This window comes from Ochotona curzoniae, unplaced genomic scaffold (assembly GCF_017591425.1).
Source record: "Ochotona curzoniae isolate NIBS_2020 unplaced genomic scaffold, NIBS_Ocur_1.0 contig_1302, whole genome shotgun sequence".
Taxonomy (NCBI): Eukaryota; Metazoa; Chordata; class Mammalia; order Lagomorpha; family Ochotonidae; genus Ochotona; species Ochotona curzoniae.
In genome coordinates, this window is record NW_024465035.1 from 11,617,840 (window position 1) to 11,633,294 (window position 15,455).

General features: G+C 39.5%; 1 long non-coding RNA gene across 1 annotated transcript in view; it reads left to right on the forward strand.

Moving 5' to 3' along the window:
• LOC121145055 overlaps positions 1-15,455 on the forward strand; it is a 78,652-nt gene that overhangs the window by 36,466 nt on the left and 26,731 nt on the right. The window lies entirely within an intron of this gene.

The following is a 15,455-nucleotide window of genomic DNA, read 5'->3' on the forward strand; positions in this document are numbered from 1 at the left end:
TAGCCGACCTGGTGACTAGTCTCTTTCAGTTATTATGTAAGATGAGTTGTTCCATGCCAAGAACTGATTTTGAGGTGTAAAAATGATTACATTTTTTAACTTCATAGAAAAATCACCGTTGAACACAAATGACATGACAGAGGATCCTGGCTGTTTGATAGCACTGAAGTACCCAGAAGAGGTGGAGGTAATTGGAAAAGAAATTCCTGTATGTGATGGACCGTGGATTAATGCAGCAAGTCTCCTATCCAGCAGCTTTTCTGAATCACCTGGGAGCTAGTATCTAAAAATACTAATGTCACAGCTCATTCCAGAGATTCTGCTCCTTAAGGAAGGAGCGCAAATATCTCTATTTTAAGACACCGGTCCTCACTTGAGTTATACATACATGCAAATGTGAGACCCTCCACAGGCCTCGAAACTCCCTGGTAGTATTCAGTTTCTTGTTTCGAGGTGGAGCCAAGTGTCCATGACAGGAATCAGGACGAGCTTTTCAGTGATATAGGGTGAACCAGCACTTGCTTTCTGTGTTGTCACATTGTATATAATGTCTATCAGAGTCAGGTCCTTGTGCAATGTGTTTACGTAAATTATTACGGTATCCGCACTCTAAAGAACTGGAGATCATTACGCTCAGTGAAAACAAGCCAGTCTCAAAGGGACAGATATCATATATTCTCTCTTACATAAGACAGCCTTCATGCAAAATACAAAATCAGTAGGTCTGTGGGTAAATACATATGTACTAATATTTATCTAGAGGAATTTTCTATAAAGGTATCATGGAGACTATTGTACTGAGAAGCAAAAATACATTACAGTTTGCATCTCTACTCCTGAATAAAGGATGGACTCCCAATGAAACTGTTAAATACATCTCAGCAAAAGAATGCTGAACTTTCTGCCGTTGTCTATACCTACAATGTCATGATACACTTAAAGGTAAGAATGATAGACTTGTAATTGGTGTTGGGAAAAAAAGGATGTTTTTACCTTAAACCATCAGAAAATTGTTACATCATTGACTTTTTAAACAAAGATAATCCACACTAATGATCTTTTATGGTCTACCAGGAACTTCATTGGTGCAGAGTTTATCTGAATAGATTGGAATGAAAGAAGGCTATTTCAAGGAATAACTTCAGTAGGTTTAGACTCCATGTGTTTGTCATTACAAGTACCTTGTTTCCAGAAAACAAACAAAATCTGGAATTAGTTTCAGGTGACTTGAATCTAGGTAGAAATGTGATTCAATAATGCCCAAGTCAACCACCAGTAGAATATAAATTTTATCCCTGAAAATTCTCCTTCAAATGAAACAGAATGAAGGAGAAAATGAAGGAGAAAAGTCTCCTTCAAATGAAAGTTCACATAGCAAAGCATGTGAAATTTTGCAAGGTGAACTTTCTCTGAGCTTTGGACTGTAAATGATCTAGATCACCAAACATCCACTCGTAAAAGGCATGTTTTCCAGCTATGCCAAAGGTCCTAACTGTCCGTCTGCCCATCCTCTCATCCATTCATTTCTTTGCATGTGACTTGGTTCAATTAAAACATTTAAGTTGGGATTTTAATTTCTCTAATTACAACTGCTAGAGCAGCAGATATTATTAAAAAATTTATAATCAACAGAGTTGTGAATAAAGCATGAGCAGAGAAAGAAAGCTGCACTGTATTTTTCAGCTTTCAGCTACTCCCATTTTAGTCTTCTGACTGGGCTCCATATAGCTGATGATCTTTGAAATACAAATCTTGCACATCAAATGCCTCCTTCATTACAAGCACAGATTGAAGACTTTTTCTAAAGGGCCTTTTTTAAAGCACAATGAATTTAAATAAAACACTCAGGCAGGCTGTTTGGTGTAGTTTGACCTTTTTGTAAATAGGATGAATGGAGTCACAATGTAAACAGTGCAAGCTGAATAAAAAAAAGTTGTGTCACATGGAATGGCCATTCTCTAGGCACGGGTAGATTGGTTATGCCAGACTGCTTCAAAAGAAGCTGAATGGTGAGTGCTGACTCTCAGGCCAGGGCACCCTTGCTGGAGCTTTTTAGTATACTATGATTAAGCTGTAAAATTCATTTCAGGCTTTCAATGCAGTTCACATCTCCCTTGCTTGTCACAGCTGCCTCCCACATGGCATTCTCAGGTACTTGTTGAGGATAGAGTGAAGCTTGGATTTCATCCAATCATTAAATTTCCATTAAATTAAACAAAGAGCAGAAGGCAGAAGGGGGAGGATATGTTTGATGGAAATTGGGTATGCTGTCTGTTCATAACGTTCTTCGAGAAATCTTTTTTTTTTCTTTACAACCATTTAACAAACATCTGTCGAGTACCGAGTTGGAAGGAATATGATCCCACAGACTCAGGGGAGAGACCAGTCCTGATATTGCTGGGCCACGGGTAGGGACAGGTAGACCTTGTGTGGGTGTTGCTTTCCGTATCTGTACAGTCAAGGTGTTGAATAGGAAATCTTTCTTGCTGCTTTGAGCTTCATGATAATAGTGAAAGAGTTACTATATCTTCTCTGTAAAGGTAAAAAAGTAAATATTTTAAGATTTGTGAACCTAGAAGTAGCCTTAGGGATCTTGTGTTGCTTTTTATCCAATGAGAGAAAAAAACAGACCCATACATTTTTGGTGAGACCATTTAACATAGTAAGAATAATTGAGTACAACTTTTTGCTATGCAGAGTTTCTAACAAGTTGTCTCCTTGTTGGGACAGTGGACATAGAGAGCATCCCTTGTCATCCTAATGACTTTGGGTGTTTAGCTTTTACTGACAGGCCACACCAAAACCCAAGTGGGACACAGATGCAGCTCAGGGGATTTAGAATCCCATGTCTATTGACATGAAAGAGTTTGACAGAGGTGACACGGGAACTGAATTAGAAGAAGGCAGTATAGAACCAGAAAAGGAAAGGTGTTACAGGGACATGGGAAAGCATAAATAGAAGCATGCAACAGTGCCTGGTAAATGGTATGTTCAAAGGGCTCTGGAGACCCAAAGGGCAAGGGCTTGTTTTGTAGTGAGCAGGTGGTTTAATGTCACACAAGAATATACTTATAAAATCAAGTATTTAAAAATTATTTTGCTTAGTCTTGTTCCAATTTTTTACATTCTCCCTGTAGTCCTTTGTATGGTTATTTTATTTATCATTGTCCATGGCTAATTTATTTTCTTAGCTGATTTCTATAAGCTTGTTAGATTGTATATAGCATGTTGTCAAAATTTAGTCAGTGAGTTCTATTAGATGATATAAACAAGCAACTTTGGGGGACTCTAGGCACTTCTGAAATTCGGTTGGATAATGGATCTTATTCTGTGATTTAAAAAAAAATATATCAGCCAACCAGCCAGTGAGATGCATTCAGGAAAATTTGTATATTATATCTGTAGTGAAGCCATGTTATATGCTTTACAGATTTTTACATGTTATAGAATACTTTTACTTGTTAATATGAATTTATTTATTTATTTGAAAAACAGGGCATTAGAGAAAGAGAGAGAGAGGTAGAGAAAGAGAAATACCAACTACTCTTTCACTCCTTAAATGTCTACAGCAGCCAGGGTTGAGCAAGACTGAAATGAGAAGTCAGGACCCCATACGGTGTCCTCTGTGGGGAAAGGGGCCCAAGCACTTTGACCGTTATCTGTTATCTTCTAAAGCACATTAGCAGGAAGATAGGTCAGAAGCAGAGCATTTGGGACTCAAACCAACACAGTGAATCCATCCACTATGCCTCATTGCTGACCCTTTGATTTACAATTTTGTGGATAAATATGCATTTCTGGTTTAATATTTATGCTGGTGATATGTCCATAGACAAAATAAGACTTCTTTCCAAATGGCCTGAATATGTGTATTTACTTTAATTGTATCAAATGGCAAGAATTTGCTTTACAATCCGTGTGAAGAGATACCCTAGATTGTTTAGCTAGTTCATTTCCTGAACTAAAAGTACATTTTCGGGCAACATGGTTATGGAATCTGTTTTTAAGAAATGTCTATGAGAATGTTAAAGGCAAGAAAATTCATCTGCCTTGCCACCTCTGATCTCTTGTTTTTCCCTTGGCCCAAATTTGTTTTGATGCAGTTATTTCGCTCAATGCTTTTGGCTTACATCCTGGCCTTTTTGATGGCTTTTAGGGGTGTCAGACGTTCTTATCTTCAGTGTTGTGTTTCATGTAAGTCCAGAGGAAGTGAGAGAGTCAGAAAGATCTAGGTGTGTAGATTTTTGGGCAAAGTGTTTAGTTGGTTAGTAAGCTGAAGGCGAGGTTGAAATGCCAGATGCTCCCTTCCTCACAAAGCAACGAACAACATATTTCAGGTTCTGATCCCCCAAAACCCAACTTCATCTCATTTTGGCTGTACTGAATAGCCAGTAGAATGTTTCTAGACATGAGCTCCTATATTTTGGTGTTTCATTTTCCCATGGGTAAAAGTTAATACCTATGGATAATACCTATGGAAGTTAATACATATAGATAGTAGATCTTGGAGGTATTTCCTAATCATATAATCAGTCTCATTTTCAAAATAGATTTTGCAAATGTAATATCACACCATCAACAATTATCATCTATGAAAATTTAATTTTATGACTCGAACTATATGTTGTTATAGATACAGAAAATTAAGCAGTGTGAATGTCTAAGACGCCCTTTGCTTAGTCAGCCCGGTTAGACTTACCTCACACTGAGTATGGCTCCATGCTGGAGTGCTGAAAACTAATTCCTACACTTGAATTTTATCCAGCTCATCTGTTATGGTGATCCCCAGAATCCTCCATTACCGCTATGTCTTATGTCCGCGATTCCAAGGGAAGAGCTCCATGCCATACCTCACTCATTTCTCCACAAGGGCTGGCACCCTCTATGCCACAGTGGCACAGTTGCTCATATGGAGCCCAAGGCATACATCACAACAAGCAACCTTGAAGCATAACTTTGAAATCAATCTTTACTATTTCCTTCTTGCTGTAAAGGTCATAATTATCATTGAAACTTTTTAAGGAAAAAAAAATCTTCCTTGAAGACAATCTGTAAAACATTTTCTTTGCTATTTTTATTTTGGTTGCATGTACTTACAAATAGAGTTTCATGAAAGAAGGAATTATTGGCTGGTAATATTTATGTTACCTTTTATTGTTCCCTTTCGCTTTTAAACATGTGGTTGTCTTTCTACACACATGCTCAATTCCAAAGGTTGTGCGATGTTTTGTCATTTGTATGCCAAATGACTTACTTAGTTCTTATTTTTTTGTGATGGAGTCTATACTATTTCTATTTGTTCTCATTGCAAACAATATTGAAATGAAAATTGTGGCACACACATTACATGCTAGTTCATGATCATCCTTCTGAGAATTCTAGGAAAATCAATGGAAAAACTATTAGGAAAAACAGAAGGCATTGAATGAATAGGTCAGTTACAAAATTAATCTATTAAACTCAATAGCTTTCTTAATAAGCCAACCAGAAATGGTCAGATTCTTTAACAGAAAAGACAGCCTCATTTACAATAGCAGCAAAAACGCAAGCTACCCAGGAATAATTAATAACAATAAAGGGGCCCATCACGATAGCCTAGCAGCTGAAGTCCTCACCTTACATGCACTGGGATCCCATATGGGTGCCAGTTCTAATCCCAGCAGTCTCACTTTCATCCAGCTCCCTGCTTGTGGCCCGGGAAAGCAGTCAAGGATGACGCAAAGCCTTGGGACCCTGCACCTATGTGGAAGACCTGGATGAAACTCCAGGCTCCCAGCTTCAGATTGGCGCAGCTTCAACCCTTGCTGCCCTTGGGGAGTGAATCAAAGGATTTAAATCATCTTCTCTTTCTCTCCTCCTCTCTGTATATCTGACTTTCAATAAAAATAACTATATCTTAAAAAAAAAAAGCCTATGTAACAACTGTTGCTTGTACATGTTCTTTAGTATGGAAATTTTGAAGGCAATGGAACTTTTAAAAGGCAGGGACAAGGGGGAAACAATGAATTATTTAAAGGGGATGAATGCTTTTCTCCTTGGAGTGTGCTATCATTGTTAGGATGTTCTATAAATGCGGGTTATTACAGGAAGTAGCCTCCAAAAGAGTGGTTCCTTACTATTATTTGTCTGCCATGTTGTGATACAGCCAGCAGAGGGCACTTGTCAGAAGTTGATAAACGGACAACCCTCTAAAAGTGTGAGGGAGCCAAATGGACCATTTTGTTTTCTCATTGGGAAAAAAAATCAATTTGTTTTCAAAGTTAGAGTTGCAGAAAAAGACACAAAGATGAGAGAGAGATTGAAAGAAAGATGTGTCTTCCATCCACTGGTTTATTCCCCAAATGGACGCAACAGGCAGGGTTGGACCAGGCTGAAGTCTGGAGCCAGGAGCCTCATCTGGGTCTCCCATGTTGTTGGCAGGTGGCCCAAGCACTTGGCCATCTTCCGCTGCTTTCTTAGTTTCGTAAGCCAGGAAATTGATTTCAGATGGAGCAGCCAGGATGCAAACCACTGGCCACATAGGATTCTGGTGTTGCAGAGGATGGCCCAAGGCCTTGTGGCCGTGCATCCATGTGATTGGCTCAGCTCTGGCCATTGTGACCATTTGGGGAGTGAACCAGTGAATAGAAGATCTTTCTCGTTTCCCTCTGTGTAAATATATGTTTAAATAAAAATAAATCATTTTTAAAGTGAGAGAGAGAGAGAAATATCCATTTTCTAGATAGTGCCTCCAACAGATGGAGCTAGTTGGGTTGAAGCTAGAAGGTTGGAACTCGGCCTCGCTCTCCACATGGGTGGCAAGGATCCCCCCGTGAGCCATTACTTAATGCCTCTCTAAGTACACTTTATCAGGAAGTCGGAGTCAAGAGGAGCCAGGATTCAAACGGGCACTCTGGTATGGGATATAGGCATCCTCACAGAGACTTAGCTGTTAGGCAAAAGAGCAACCTTGACAGTCTTTATTTTTAATAGTGTATTCAGCATTTATTTATTTGAAAGTCACAGTTGAGCAGCATGAAAATATGTTTTTCTTGGAAGAATTAATGTTATTCCTATTAGATATTCATTGCTGAACTCACGTTTGAATAAAGGCAGGTTTTGTTTAAAATGCCTCTTTGTTTTTTAAAGTCTGTTGAAGGCCATGTTGTAAGATGGAGTAGACATTGGGGTCTCCTTCATTTAGTCACCCATGATATAAAATTGTCTCAGAGCCGTTTTCTGAGGGAAACCTTGGCTGGGCCTGTTGGCGGGCTGAAGGGGAAGAATAGGTTCTTCCTGACACTTGGTCTGCTTCCTCTTCTGGGAAATTGTGAATTGTGTAACTAATCTGGTTTTCCTTTTCCCATTGGCTGCCAGCCACGTCATGGGTCACAAGTTCACAGCACGGTGTGTATTTTAAACTGCATTCCATTTCTCCTTTTATTTCCCTCTTGTATTCTTCTGTTTCATTTTTCTCTGGTTTCGATTTTGATTTTTGCTAGCTGTTAGAGTTTAATGCCTCCTTAAAATTTAGAGCAAATTCTTGTTGAAACAAAATGTTACAGGGATGAAGAAGTAAAAATTAACAAAGCGACATACAGCACGCACCTTGAAGTTAACTTCCTGGTGAGTGTCAGCACCGTCAAGACATGGAGCTTGAGAGTCTGAGCTTGCTGCACTTGATGTTGTCATTTATAAAAGAGATCCTCAACCTTTCTCTCTTAGAAATCCCACCTAGGCTTTTGGCACAGGGTGCAAATGTTTGCTACGATTATGAAACTGTGTGGGCCAGTTTGATTTGGGGAAAAGGCCCACGTGTTTCCTGATAATACATCCTGCTAACTTGGATGGTTCAATATGCCAAATCATCTAGTTCATGCCCCCCCTTCTAAAACACATGATTTTATATAAAATGATAAGACTATTTATTTAATATGTTCTTAACCAAATGATTCTGAAAGTGCTACCGAAATATAGCTTGAGTGACGTGTGCATGACTGTTAGCATTGTTAGGTGAAGGACATGTCCTTTGAGAAAGTCTATGAATTTGGATGTATTTACTCTGATGTGTCTCTTCAAAAGCATCTCACCACCCGCAGAACACCCACGATCCGAAGACGTGACATTTCAGGAAAGTGTTAGTCATAATGATTAACACATCACCAAGAAAGCACACAGGGGCTTGCACTCAGCTTTAGGGATTGGAGAGACGGCTCAGAATCCTGGACTCTCCCCATCTTACCGCAGGAGAGATCGGAATTTTATTGCACTTTCAGAGGTGTGGCGCTTCATGCCTCCTTTTTGATTGCTTAGAGTGACGTTTGTAGTTACGATAGTTGGCAGACCTGAAGTCATTGGAAAAGCCTGCCTAAGTGAAGGAGCTGTCTGCTTCATCATCGATAAGTTTGTGGGGCCTGTGGAGAAGGGGCAGGGGTCAAGAGGGGAGGACTTAGCTAAAGTGACAAGATGATGATTGTACAACATGGCCTTTAGCTAGGTTGGAGGTTAGGGTATCTAATTAGCCTCCCCCTACCAGCTGTAATAAGATCAGAGGCAAGCAGGTGTTGACTTTTCTTAGAAGAGGTCTTAACACCATAGGTCCTGTTCACTCTCCACCCCACTCAGTGCTTCCTGATCCCTGTCCTCATTCGTCCCACCTACAGGTATGATGTCATCCCTGGATTACTTGTTGATGGCCAGAAAGGCCACATTAAGTTTGGATGAGAAGATGAACCTGCTATTAGAGCATTTGTGGTCCTGGCCAACAGAAAGATGAGACAGTTGGGTAAAGTAGTAGTCAGATCAGATCAGCTGGAACTGATAAAAAAAATTAAACTAGGTGATGAAAGTATGTCCTCCACACTGCAGTCAGACCAAGTTGTGCAAGTGTTGGAGTTGTCAGTGAACGATGCACTGAACACCGGGTGGGAACTGCCTTGTCTCTCTGTACTGAGGAGCTGCCCCTCTGGCAAATCCCGAATCTTGACGCCTCCAAGAAGAATGTTCTATTTCCTGAATACCTCTAGTACATTTCTTTTTCCTTTTGAACTTGGAAAAAAAAAACCATTAGAAGACTTGCTTTGGGTCACCTGATATCAACAAATTGAATGTTGCAACAATGACACAACGTTTAAACTTTGAGAATAGCTCAGTGTCTCAATTGAAGGCACGGGGTGGGGATATAATCTTAGCCATCTTTCTAGAGCCAGACTTCAGATGAGTAAATTACATATTTGAAAGTGGCACTTGTAGAAAAATGAATCTTATTGGTGACAATGCTGTAGTCAGATCACAAGGTTCACACTGGCATATTTTTGGATCAAGATATTGCAAAATTATTTTTCAGAGCAGTTTTTGTTTGAATGCTCAAAGCAATGGGGAAGCTCTACACTAGTTTTGTAAGTGAGAAACAAAGAAATACAGCTCTGCGGAGACACAAACACAATAGAGGGTCCTGATATACTGAGCTTTATAGAGCAACAAATGAAGGTTTTCTTAAAACTGGCCAGCGGTACTTCCCATGAGATGCCATGGTTTCTCTCTAAGGCGAATGAAGTCATGGTCCACATGCAGGAAATTTTTTCCATGGGCCCTGCTGGAGAGGTGGTACCCTACATTGGCCAGCATTGGCCTAGTAAGGAGGAGAAGGAACACATTCTTTTCTTTACCTTTCCTGATGGTGAACCAGTAAGGGGATGCCTTTATCCCCTTTGTGAGGAGTGGGCAAAGATGCATGGAGGAAGCAGAAGACCTGCTGGGTAAAAGATGCACTGAATTCTTCAGGAGCACAAGGGCAGTTCAACTCAGTGTCATGTGAATTCCATGTGTATAAATACGGACTTCCCAGGGGAGTTCTCTGCAGATATTTATACACATGCTATTCACATAACACTGAATCACCAGGGCACTCCATTCAGGAGATGTCTTTACTGGGAGGAGGTCTGTGGACAGGGCCTTGGTGGTTGTGTAATGGTGTCATTTCCCAAACCCCAAGTTTTCTAAAATCTGGTTACTGAAGACTGTGTTTAGTGGAATAATAAGCCTGTGAATATTAAGTTATTGAAAATAAGTTCATGTAAAAAAATAAAAGAAGGAGGAGGGACTGAAAAATGAAGTATTGTTATGTTCTTAGAACTGGGAGTATGCTCTCTTTATATTAATTTTAAAAAGCCACGAACAGTAGTTATGTTGAAGTCTTGCAAAACGCTGAAGAGGTGAACTTTGCATTAACAGGAGGGGGGTGATGCGAGGGAGTAGAAGGGAGGTGGAACGCTTTAAATAGAAGTGACTTATCCCCACTGCCATCTAAGTTACCATGCTTGTTTCCTCCCAGGAGTAACACCTGCTGAAATTGCCATGTATCAGCCCTCAGTGCATCTGCATTGATGAGGACTATAGCCCTCTGTGACACACTACTCAGTCCTTCATCATCAACGACACAGAGTACTCTACCAGTCCCCCAGGTCCACACAATACCCTTAGCAACTTCCCTATATCGGCTCATCTTTTCAATGTTATTTTATTTATTTATTATTTTTTTGATGATGTTTACATAGTTGATCAGGGTGACACCACTGTTTTCATCAAATCTCCCCCCGCCCCCTTTTCCTGTATCCTGTGGAAAGGAGGAAATTAAGAGAGAAGCTGAACCCACCTCCCTGCCACCCCAGTACCCAGGGATGTGGAATGGACCCTGTAGTGGCTTTTGTATGAGAAGTTTAGGTGTTCTCCTATTTTTCTTCGTTTGATCTTCTGTGTTAAACGAACCTTACCCTGCCCTGTATTTTCATAATGGTTATGATGATCTCTTTCCTCCTGGCTTTCTTGAGAGTATACTCTGGTGATGATGAATTCTCTCAATTTTTGTTTTTCTGGGACATATTTTATTTCTCTTTACTTCTAGAAGATGGCTTTTATGAATATGGTAGTCTCAGTTGGCAGTTTTTCAAAGGTCTTAGTATATATTCTACCCCTTCTGATCTACAAGGATTCTGTTGAGAAATTGGCTGTTAATTGAATTGGTTATCTTTTTATGTAACTATGTTTTTGTTTTTTCTCTCTGTCTTCGGGATTCTTTAATCCTTAACTTTTGACAATTTTCCAATAGCATGCATTGGAGAAAGTTTTTTTTTTTTTGGTTGAATCTGCTGTCCTCTAGGCATCATGTATCCAGATTTCTACATAACTTGCAACATTTGGCAATTTTTAATTATCATTTTATTCCATAGATACTTAACATTGCTTCCTTCTCTTTACCTTCAGCTGTCTTTGTCATGTGAATATTTAGTCACTTAATGCTGTCTCAATTTTCCTTATTATCTTTTATTACAGTTATTACTTATATTCCTTTTATTTTTGTCTGGCTTAATTATTTTAAAATTGTTGTCTTATTCACAAAACTGAATTGTGAAGAACAATAACAATAAAACAGAAAAATTTGAAACAATTCTGTATCTTTGTCTCTTTTGTGCTACATGTCTTAGTTGTATCCTTTGTTCAGCTGGTTTAAATTTTCAGCTCCCCAAATTTTTGATTTTTGAAAAATAGTTTCCGGATCTTTGTTTCTCATTCATACCATGCACTGGTTTTCCAAGTTCTTGGAGTTAACTCTAATGTATTTTATCCTGTCATATTTCTTTAGGATAGTTATTTTTAATATTTTAAAAGGCATTGGTTATTAATTTGATAAACAGATAAGCTGAAAGACACAGAGAGAATATGGGACAGAGAGAGAGAGAGTGAAAGAGACACCAGCAGGGAAATAGATCAGAAGTGGAATGTCTTGGGTCAGAGCTGTTTCGTCATTAAGGGTTCCTCTGTCCACAGTGGTGACCTAAGTCCTGTGCCACAAAGTCAGCCCTCATTTTAGATGTTATTTCAGGCATTTAGTAGATTTTCTTCAAACCAGGTGTGATTGCTGGAAAATTATCGGGTTATTTTAGAAAGGTCATGCTTTCTTGATTTTTCATGTTTCTTGTGTCCCTTATGGTGATGTTTGTTCATTTGGTGTAACAATTTCCTTGTCCTAATGGAGTAGTTTTTGTAGAAAAAGAAAAAAAACAAAAGACTTGTTGTTTGTGTGAAATGCAGTGTCAGGTGGGCAGTTGCTTTGGCTTTGGTGCATGCAAACAGAGAAATGTGACCTCTTAGTGGTTTCCTCAGTTGTAATCTGTGTTAGTAGTGTCTGTGAGAGCATACTTGTCTAATCTTCAGCAGTTCTTAGAGCTTCCGCAGGTGCATGCTTTCAGTGCTCGGATAACTGAGTATCAGTCACTCTGGGGTTTCTGACGACAGTGAACATGCATTGGGACACAGAGAGGGAAATTTTCTTGTCCTGTTATGTACGTCTGAGTGATGCTGGCATTTTTGCACCAACTTTGGTCATGTAGCTAATTTATATGGCTAAGTTCTTCTGGGCTTAAAACACAAAATCCCTATTTCTAGCACTGGGCGAGCTGAATGGGCTTTTAGCCCAATCTCAAGGGTTGAATACAAGCCTTTCCAGGTGTGTTCGCTGGCCAGGTGTGTTTCTGTGATATTGACAAATGCAATAGTAATAGTCACGGCCTTGGGGACTCACGGTAGGAAATGTTCCTTGCCCAACCCACATTTGTAAGCTCTAATTTATTGCTGAAGATTTTGCACAGCCAGCCATGGGCTGTGGCACTGCAGTGGAGAAAGAGTCATGCTCTGGTTCCCTAGGGAAAGTACAGGCATTACCAAGATGTGTAAAGCCAAAGTTGGCGTCTCAGAGTTGTGAAAGGCAATGGAGACACTGTACAAACCTCATGTTTCACACTGAAATTACGCTTGTATTATGTGCTGTTAGGTTTTGGTCTGGAGCAGGTTACTGAATGAAATATAGCCAAATCCCAGAGCTGCAAAAATGGAGGGTGCCTTACCCAGATTCCACAGGGAGATCACAGGTTATGTCAGACATTGTATCTTAGGTTGTGCAAATCTGATTGATGGGACATCATGAAAACTTCACAAGGAATCCAGATGTGACATACATATTCTGAGCTTTGGCCAAAGGACCACTTATATTCTTCCTTCTTTAATGTCCAGGAAGCAGTGGAACAAGATTCAAACTGCTGGGGAATTCAGTGGAACAGTAAATTGCCTTGATGCTTAGTGCCAGGCCTACCATAGTGAGAACTGGTGGCAGAGAAAGTCAGAAAGCCTCTGTTCTCAGATCACACTGTTCACAGTCTTCAGTTCTGCCCCGATAGCAGGCAAAGAGGTAATCCCGGTGAAATGGGTGAGACTGTAGCTGTGAGACTCCAATGTAACAGAGCAGGTGCCAGCTTGAACGGTCAACGGACTAACTTCCTTACCGCTGTCCTAATTGTGGGTAGACGGTAAGGAACAAGACTTCTGACCCCTGTATGAGTTACTGGCACTCCAGGGCAGAGGGTTAGCTTACTGTGCCACCTGCTGACCCTGAAAGCCACTTAATAAAAATGATGGATGCAATTAATCTGCCAGATGTGAAAAATATTAATGTAGCGATGAAGGCAATATGCAAAACCAAGACAATCTCATACCTCTAAAGGATCCAGGTGACTTTTATCTATGAAGTCAGATATGAACATTTGGTATTAACACTGACAGAACAGAAATATGTAAGACTGTTTGGTGCATTAGGGAATCTTATGAAAGATTGTATGCCAGCAAACTGGAAAAACTTAAAAGAAGTAAATAAGCTTTTGAAAATATTTAACTTACTAAGAACAATAATGAAGACACAGAAAGCCTTGACAATAATAAGTTTTGATTTTGAGTCAGTAATCAGAAGTCTCCAAAGAGAAGCCCAGTACCAGATGGCTTCTTGCTGAATTGTATCAGACTTAAAAAAAAAAAAAATGCTAATACAATTTCTTCTTAAGCCATTCCAAGAGTCAAAAGGATAATTGGTGTCCAAGTCCTTGGGCTATCTTCTGCTGCTTTCCCAAGTCCATTAATAGGGAGCTGGATTGGAAGTGAAGTAGTCAGACTCAAACTGCTGGTCTGATATGAGATGCTGGTGGTGGCCCATCACGTGATACCACAGCACAGGACTCACTACTGGCTTTTTAATCCAACTCTGTTTCTCCTGTTGGGATTGCCTGAATTTTGATTATTTCTACTTTGAATAGTCTTCTGACAAATCCTTCGCTCTTAAGGGCTACTGAAGCATCAGAGATAGGTGGAATTTTGAAAATATGAGCAAAGCAAGTGCAGTTTAATTTCTGGCCTAGAGTAAATTGAATAGTTCTGATAAAGCTTACATATTCATTTGCTACCTTACTTTCAAGAACAAAGAAAGTGTGTTTTGCATATTTGTAAGTGATAAAGCCATTGTTTATACATAACTGGTTTGGGCTCAAGTTTGCACCATTGAAATTAGATCCAGAATGGAGTTTCACTGGCATCAGTAATATCTAGGCTAATTTGCCTGGATAAGAGTGCTATGATTTAATATTTAATGAGAAATTTATGGCATTAATCCTCATCTCGGGCTAAATAAATAAATGTGATTCAGATGAGGTGTTCCGTTTGTACTCATTATCCAGGGCATTGTGTAAATTTAACAGCCTGACGCTTCTCACTTCATAACAAACCTCCTTTGTGTTTTGTTAATTTTACATTAGGGAATATTTTTTTTTTAATTTCATGTCTTTAGTCTGTTTGCATTTGTGGTAGACTGGATGGATCATCCATTTTTTTCTCCTTCTTTAGCAATTTTTAAAAAGCTTTATTTGTGCGGTAGAGTATTAAAAGATTGAAGAAATAACTGTGGTTTGTTACAGAGATGTAGTGGACAGGCAGAAAGTTTTTTTCATAGGAAACGGAAAAGAGGGCCAGGTAAGGAAGCCAGAGAATCGGATTCTTGCTCCTGTTTAGCCAGGAAGGAATTCATGAGGTCCTCACTTCTGTCTCAGTGTGTCCTCATCAGTCAAACATTTACACTGAGGCGGGGCAGAAAACAGCTCTGTTCTGTTGAGAAGATCTGCTATGGGCCATGACCAACTTGATAATGAGCTGAAGTTTTGTTAAGTATTGACACGGTAGATCTAAATCAATGAATACTTCTGTTCTGGTAGCGCAGAATTAATTTTTCTTTTTAGTATCAAAACAGAAGTTTGGAAGCTTTGCTGATGTTCAAGGGAAAGTGTGCAGCTGTCACTTAATCTGTCTTCAATTTGACAAGTTAGAATCATTGAATGGCATGATGAAGGATGTCAGCAGGTAAATGGATGCTATGCCTTTGCTTGCCTTCTTTCTTTGGTTCTTTCCAGTTTGTTGACAATTCAAAACCAGGCTAAACGAGTGATCTAGCTTCCAGTTAGACACAAGAGCCTTCATCACTGTCCTTTTTACCTAGTTTATCCAATTCCACATTTCTGCTTCCAGAATATGAATGTAAAAATACTTTCAGTTTAAACTGGTTGATAAATTAGCCTTGAGGTTCACGAACTGATAATTCAGAAGTG